Raw genomic sequence first — 8,457 nt, forward strand, 5'->3', positions numbered from 1 at the left:
TCTTCCTTATTACCCTATCCATACTCTAATGATGTATGTAATAAAGAAACATAATAAAGAAATAGTTTATAATATCTAAACAAAGGGGTAGTCGTTTCAGTTTACATTTGAACACCCCTTTGTTGTACAAATCTAACCATGGCACCAAATTGTTGTTTTGCTCCAACTATTAGACTTTATCACATACTTCTATATCTATAAATACTTCCATAAATATTATAATATGAGAAGACTGAGATTTCAATTGCCTCAGAGTTACAAAATCCAGGGTTAGGACAGCCAAAGTAACTTGAACTCTGCCTTCTCCTACCATGTCCCGTCTCCCACTATCCACCATTTGGGTAATATAATAGTGGCTTTCATTTTATGATTCATGCCATCTTATGTAATGTTGCCATTACAAGGAGCAGCATTACAAAGGTTAGGCAGAGAGGAATAATTGAAGGAGGGATATGTTCTCTTTGCATCCTATTTTATCATGCTTCATTCACTTGGGGTTTAAAAAAAACCTGAACTTAAGCACAGCAAAAAAAATAATAATAATTTCTCTCTATATTATAGAACACAAAAAAAGAATTGCATATGAAACCATGAATCTTCACTTCATAAGTCCAGCTTTAAAAAAGAAAGTATATAATAGATTGCCCATATTATTTTCAAAACTATCCTATTATTCTGTGTTCCCTTCTGAATTTCTATCTGTTCTCTTCAATGTATTAAAAAAAAGTCTGAATGGCTCTCTTTTAAAAAAACAACACTATTACTAATCACCCTTCTCCCCTCCCACCACCTGCTCTTTTGAAAAACAAAGAAAACAACTTGTAAAAAACAAGCATAGACAAGTAAAACAAATCCACATAGTGTCCATGTCCAAAGATAATTTGTCTTTTTCTGAACTTTAAATCTATCAGTTCTGAGGAAATATATAACATACTTCTTTACAAGTCCTCTGAAGACATGGCTGGCCATGACTTAATTAGAATTCTAAAGTCTTTCAAATTTTTCTTTAATGTTTTCTTCTTATAAGTTATTCTGCTGGTTCTGCTCATTTTATTGGAAATTTTTCCATACTTTCCAGGAATCTCTGAAATAACCTCTTTTAATCATCTTACAGTGCAATAACATTCTATTATATTAATATAATACAACTTATTTAATTTATGAATACCCTCTTGTTTCTAGTTCTTTTCCTCTTTCTTTTTTTTCTTTTTCCTTTTTGATATTCTCTTCAGGCTCAGGAAATTCCCTAGGTGATTCAGTGGGCCTGGAGTCAAGAAGACATGAGTTCAAATCCAGCCTCAGACACTTACTAATTGTGTGACCCTAGGCTGGAGAAGGACATGGCAAACCATTTCAGTATCTTTGCTAAGAAAACTCTATGGAAAAATAAATGATCTGTGGGGTCACAAAGAGTCAGACAGTATTGAACAACAACAAATTCCCTCTGCAGTATAATCCTACTTATAATCAATCTCACTCCCACCATGCTCTCCAGATACAATTTCCTCTTGAGCTTTCTTTTAGGAGGTAATCAGTAAATTCTATCTTCTCTTTGCCCTCTGTTTCTATTATACATATATAGGCAATTTTCATGTTTGCTTTCTTGAAATATAGTGTGTTGGTTTTGTGTTTGTTTAAATCATGGGCATTAGCGAGTCCATCAAATCTTAAATTATTTCTCCTTGTCCTATTTTCTAGATAATTTTTAATAAATATCTTAGAATTTCTACTATTTTTTCAGTCTTTTAGCTTTGTTCTAATATTTCTTGCTGTAATGTGGAGTCATTGCTTTCTGATACTTTTATCTACTATGTATATATCTTCTTTGCTCCTCTTTATTTACATGTTCCCCAATAGAATGTATACTCCTTGAGATGAAGTATTATTTCTGTTTTTGCTTCTCTTTGTATAGAGATACAAAGCCTTTAGCACAGTACCTGGAACATTGTGCTTAATAAATTGTTGACTGTTTGATATTCATTTTAGGGAGTCTTTTACTTGGATAAGGTTTATCACTTTTTTCCAAACTGTTTATTTTCCTTCTGATTCTTCCCTACATTTTAAATTTATTTTTTACTTCACTTAATTTTTTATAGTTATTCATGTGGTTTTTGTAGAAACTACGTTACTTTTTCCCTTTGAGTTTCTGTTTGGAATTATGTGGTTACTCTCTTCTTCTAGACTAGATTTTGCAGCATTTCTGGAGCTACAATAATTTTCTGTAGTGGTCTCTATCTTCTTCTTGCTACATTCTTCAGACTTTGTTCTTGAATCTAGATTTTGTAACAGGGTCAAGTTCTGCTCTTCTGCTGCATTTGTGAGTGTCACAGCTGGCCTTGCTTGGTCTCCACATTGGACACCTGTGTTCCTGCACTGACTGCCACCTCAAAGGTAACTCCCACTCCAACACCATCACCATCACCTCCTTCCCTTTTCATATCACTGGACCTTGAAGATCTTCTATGACATATTAAAAGAAAAGAGGGGGACAGAAAAAGCATTTATTAAGTACCTACTAAGTGCCTACTATGTGCCTCATTTGATCCTCACAACAGCCCTGTGAATTAGGTAGAATTACAATCCCTATTTTACAGTTAAGGAAACTGAGGTACAGAAAGATTAAGTGATTTGCTGAGAGTCTCATATCCAGTAAATATCTAAGAACAATATGAAGTCAAGTATTCCTGCGTGGAGGCCCAGAAACCTATTCACAATTCGCAACTATCCACTGCTAACCCTATGTGCTTCCACCAGCACTGGCACACTGTACTGTGCCTCCCACTCCTGATTACTTCTGGTATCCCTGCTGTTGAGTTGTGTATTCCTATCGGGTTTTCCTTTTTCCTTCTCTCTCTGTCCCGTTCCTCTCCTGGCTCTGTTCTCTTTCTCTGGACTTCAAAACTGTGCCTCTAGTTTTGTCTCATTCCATAACTTCCCTCAGTTCCTTTGACCTTTCCTCCCCGGAATATCCTTTCCCAAGGCCCAGCCCCTTCTCTTCTTGATAAATTCTTCCTGAGGCTCTCGTTTTGTGGAGGAGTCCAAGCTGGGCAACCTTCATTTCCCTTCCTGACCTGTTTCTGACTTTCCAGACTTCAAAACCATGCCCCTTCCACCGTCTTTCCTTTCTGAATTGTCTTCCTTCGTTAGAAATTAGGGCAGACATTCCCAGGTCAATGGTTCCAGTTCCACATCACCAACTACCTGCTGGACATTTTCAAAGATGTCCTATATAATCTAAGATTCAACATGTCCTAAGCAGGATTCATTATCTTTCTACTCTCCCCACCCCAACCCCACCCATCTCTCCTCTAATTTTCCCTTTTTCTATTGAGCACACCTCCATCCTTCTCCTCACCTAGGTTCACCATCTCAGCATCATTCCTGACTCTTCCCTTTCCCTTACCTGCCATATCCAATTAGCTCCTAAATCTTATTAATTCTACTTCTACAACACTTTTTTCATCCACCCCTTTCTATTGACTTACACAGCCAACACCCTAGTTCAGGATCTCATCATATAGAATATAGAATATATTATAGAATGTTTCAATAAAGTAACCAAATTCCTTCTATCTAGTCTGTCCTTTATTTAATCCTTCATTTATGCAGACACCAAAATTATCTTTCTAAAGCAAGGGTCTAATGATGGCACTCCTCTGTTTCTTTAGCAACTTCCTATTGCCTCTAGAGGGACAGATAGGTGACTCAGTGGATAACACACTGGGCCTAGAGTCAGGAAGACTTTTCAAATCTGGCCTTAGACAGTTACTTGCTGTGTGACCCTGGACAAGTCACTTAACTGTGTTTGCCCAGTTTCTTTATCTGTAAAATGAACTGAAGAAGGAAATAATATAACATTCTAATATCTCTGCCAAGAAATCCCAAATGGGGTCATAAAGAGTAGGATATGACTGAAAAGACTGAACAACATTGCTTCCAGAATGAAATTCAAATTCCCCAGTTTAGAAGGTGGCTCCAGACTACCAGATAAACTTCCTTCACTTTACTCCCTTTCACACACTCTGTGTTCCAATCAAGCTAACTTTCTTGCTATTTTCTCTGAAGCTGGCATTCCATCCCCTCACCAGCATGACTTTTCGTTGATTGTGTCCCATACCTTGAATGCAATCTCTCTCACTTCTTGTCTCTGAGTTTTTAGTTTCCTGCAAGGTTCAGCCTTTCTTATTCTTTCTATTTGCTATTGTTCTCTCCCCCCTAAAATTATAGTTATCTATTTTAACACTACACTATATAATAAGCTCCAAATGAATATATAACATAGATATAAAAGATCATATCACAGACAAATTGGGGAATTAAGGAAGGAAATATGTTTTTGTAATTATGGTTGCAATTTGGTCATGAATATGAACCCAAAAATGACAGAGAGGTTCAGAGAAGATGAAATGGGCAATTTGTATTACATAGAATTAAAAAAGCTTTATAACAAACTCAACCAATTCAAATTTAATTAAAATTAGGAGATCAGGTAACTTAAAAAAATCTTTACAACAAATTTCTCTAACAAGAGTCCAAGTTCCAAGCTATATAAGGAACTGATCCAAAAACATAATAATGACTGCTATTCTCTAATGGATCAAGGTATATGAACAGGCTCTTTTCAAAGGAAGAAATTGAATTTATTGATATACATTTCAAAAAATTATCAAAATCATCAATAATTATAGAAATACAAATTAAAACAATTCTGAGAATCTGCCTCACATCCATCAAATTGACAAAGATGACCAAAAAACAATTATGATTGTTGAAGGGGCAGTACAAACTCAGGCACATTAATGCATCCCCAATGGAGTTGTAAATTGTTCTAGTAATTCTAGAGAGCAGTTTAGAACTACGAGCAAATAGCACTTAACTGTGCATATCCTTAAGCCCATCAATATTACCACTAGGCTTATTTGCCCAATCAGATCACAGAGAGAAGATGTACAAGAATGTAGGAACTCTTTTTGACATAGCAACAAACTGGAAACAAATGAGTGATCATAAATTGGGGGAAAGAGTTGTGATATATGGGATATATGCCGAAAGAAATAATGAAAAGGGTTATTTCAGAGAAACCTGGGAAGACTTGCATGAATACAGAGAAAAATATGTAAAACCAGGAGAATACTCTGTGAAAACAACATTATAAAGAAAAGCAACTTTAAAAGACTTTACTGTATTTGATGCAATGACTAACATTACTCCAGAGGACAGATAGTGAAGCATGCTTATTCACCTTTTAATGGACAATTGATAGACAAGGTACAGAATAAGATATACATTTTTGGATACAATAATACAGTCATTTATTTTACTTAACTAAGTACATATGCATGAGCCTTGTTTCACCCCCTCCCCAAAGGGGGAAAGGTGTTGAGAGGAAACGCAAGACTATGAATAGGATAGGATAGGATAGGATAAGAAGGAAGGAAGGAAGGAAGGAAGGAAGGAAGGAAGGAAGGAAGGAAGGAAGGAAAGAAAGAGAGAAAGAAAGAAAGAAAGAAAGAAAGAAAGAAAGAAAGAAAGAAAGAAAGAAAGAAAGAAAGAAAGAAAGAAAGAAAAAGAAAGAGAGAGAGAAAGAGAGAAAGGGAGGGAGGGAGGAAGGAAGGAAAGAAAGCAAGAAAGAAAGAAGGAGGGAAGGAAAGAAGGACGGAAAGGAAGGAAGCAAGAAAGATAAGAAAGAAAGAGAGAGAGAGAAAAAAAGAAGAGAAGAGAACCATAGAATGATTTCTAGCTAAGATGATTGCTTCAGCAGACGCAGGTAGCCCAGCTCCACCAAATTATCTCCAACAAAAACTATAAACTTTAGGCAGATTAAAAAATGGTTAAGAAATCAAATGAGAAACTACAGTGACTTATTTCATTCCAGAATTGAAAAACAAAGTCATCCAGGAGCTCATGAGAACTAGAAAAGGGGTCTCTAGCAAAGCCAGTAATAATAAAGGCAAAAAATGTGTAGTCTCCCATCCCCCATCCCTGCCAGAAAATGGTCAGAGACACATGCAACCTGAAGGGCTCTCTGTCCAGAGGTAACAACAGTGCAGTACTCCACTTAGAAAACCCTGGGGAAGTTTTAAACATATACTTGTTGGGGGTTTAGAGAGTCACAGCCATAGAAGCTCCATAATACAATAGCAAATGGTGTGTCTATCAGCAATCATTTGGATGCACAGCTCCAAGTGAGATTCAGGCTTTGAGATTCCTAGCATCCTGTCCTGAAATGCCATAGAGGGCTCTGACTCTCCAGTACTCTGAACCTTAAAAATCAAGGGGCATGTGAAACTGGAAAGAAGAGGTTAGCACAGGAAACCAAATTACTCAGGGGAGATCAAGCAAGCCCAATAACCTCATGCAAAACCTTAGCAGGGAGGGGAAGTTTGGGAATTCAGAGAGCATACTTTTTTTTTTTTTACCACTTTCTTTGTTATTCTCATTTTATTTTAGTCTGTGTTTTCTTTTGCAACATGGCTAATGTGGAAATGTTTTGCACAACTGCACATTTATAATCTATAACAAATTGCTTGCCTTCTCAAGGAAGGGGAAAGGAAATAAAAGAAAGAATTTGGAACTCAAAATTTAAAAAATGTTCAAAAATTGTGTTACGTGTAATTGAGAAAAATAAAAATAAACAACTTATATACAGAAGAAAAAGGAGGAGGAAGAGGAAGAGGAGGAGGAGGAGAAGAAAAGAAAGAAGAGAAAGAAGAAGGAGGAGGAGAAGAGGAATAAGAAGGAGAAGGAGGAGAAGGAGAAAAAGGAGAAGGAAAAGAAGGTGAAGAAAAAGAAATAAGAAGGAGGAGGAGAAGGAGAAGAACAAAAGAAGAAGAGGGAGAAGGAGAAGAAGAAAGAAGGAGAAGAAGAGAAATAAGAAGAAGGAGGAGGAGGAAGAGAAGAAGAAGAAAGGAGAAGGAGGAGGAGAAGAAGGAAGAGGAGGAGGAGAAGGAGGAGGAAGAAGAGGACAAGAACAAAAACAGGAACAAGAATTGTGCCATGAAAATGATAACTTCCATAAACCACCCTTTGTTGAATTGGTATAATTTTTATATATGGAGGTTTTAGTGATCTCCAGCCCCCACCCCCACCCAAAGGTTGTAATTTGGGAATTGTCTAAAAACTCTACAGAAGGAACCGATTAGGATTTTTTATATGGCATTTGGAGTTATGTCTTGCTTCCGTCACCAGACTGATACATCCTCTTTTTCAGTTACACCTTTCTCTTACCCCAACATCTATTTGGTTTGTATAATTCTTCAGTGACAATGTGTCACAGACTATTATTCCCACTCTACATTATCTCCACCACTTTTTGGATAACCTTGGATTTTAATTTTTCTCTGTCTGTGGTATTCCATAAACATATCCATATGGCATCACCAGAAAGATATTAGAGTTATACCTCCCTCCTCATGGCAGAAAAATGTGATTCTACTAAGAGAGATGATGATGCTACATCAGGGTTTTACTTAATTGTTTTTGTTTCAGCAAAGGATTTAATTAATAGGGTTTGGGGTAAGGTACAGTTTCTAGATTCCTTTATCTCTTCTTTTGTGGTAATTTATAACAGTTAAAATGATAATAGTCTATGATAATAGACTTAGAAATGATAATAGTCTCTGCTGATGCCTGCTCTTCTGTCTATTTCCTGTTTTCCAATATCAATAGTTTGATTGACAGCATTAGGAAAGGCTTCCTGCCTGAGATATATCTGAAAAAAAAGAGAGGGAATGTAAGACGTGGTAAAGGAGGAATCTACTACAAAAGCACTGAGATTATGAACCTGAGACACTGGAAAAATGGTGGTGCCTTTAATAGAAATGGGAAATTTAGAAGAGGGAAAGGTATAGGGAGAAAGATAACGAGTTTCGTTTTAGACATGTTGAGTTTAAGAGATCTCTGGGAAAGTCAGTTCAATGGATAACTTTTGATGTGGGATTGAAGCTTAGGGGTGAAACTGGAGCTGGGTTCTAAGAAGGCACAAACACAGAGATGATAGTTAAACTAATGAGAACTGAGGACATAACCAAAATAAAATACAGGGACAAGAGAAAAGATGTTAAATACCGAGCTTTAGGAAATTCTCAGTTAGGAGGCGTGATGTGAATAATAAGCCAACAAGAGATTGAGAAGGAACAGTCAGAAAGGTAGGAGGCAAACCAAGAGAGGGTAGTGTCCTAAAAACCTAGACAGGAGAAAGTAATCAGGAGAAGAGGATGCTCACAATGTCAAATGTAGTAGATAGGTCTAGAGGGATTTGGATTGAGAAAAGACCATCAAAGTTGGCGACAAAGACTATTCATAATCTTGGAGAAAGGAGTTTCTTATGAGTGATGAGGTCAGAAGCCAGATTTCAAGAGGTTCAAAAGTAAATGAGAGAAGTGGAAGAAGATGCAGAGAATATAGACAAATTTTTCAACGAGCTCAGTTGAAAAAGGTATAAGAAATATAAAATGA

The sequence above is a fragment of the Notamacropus eugenii genome, chromosome 3, assembly GCF_028372415.1.
Source record: "Notamacropus eugenii isolate mMacEug1 chromosome 3, mMacEug1.pri_v2, whole genome shotgun sequence".
Lineage (NCBI taxonomy): Eukaryota > Metazoa > Chordata > Mammalia > Diprotodontia > Macropodidae > Notamacropus > Notamacropus eugenii.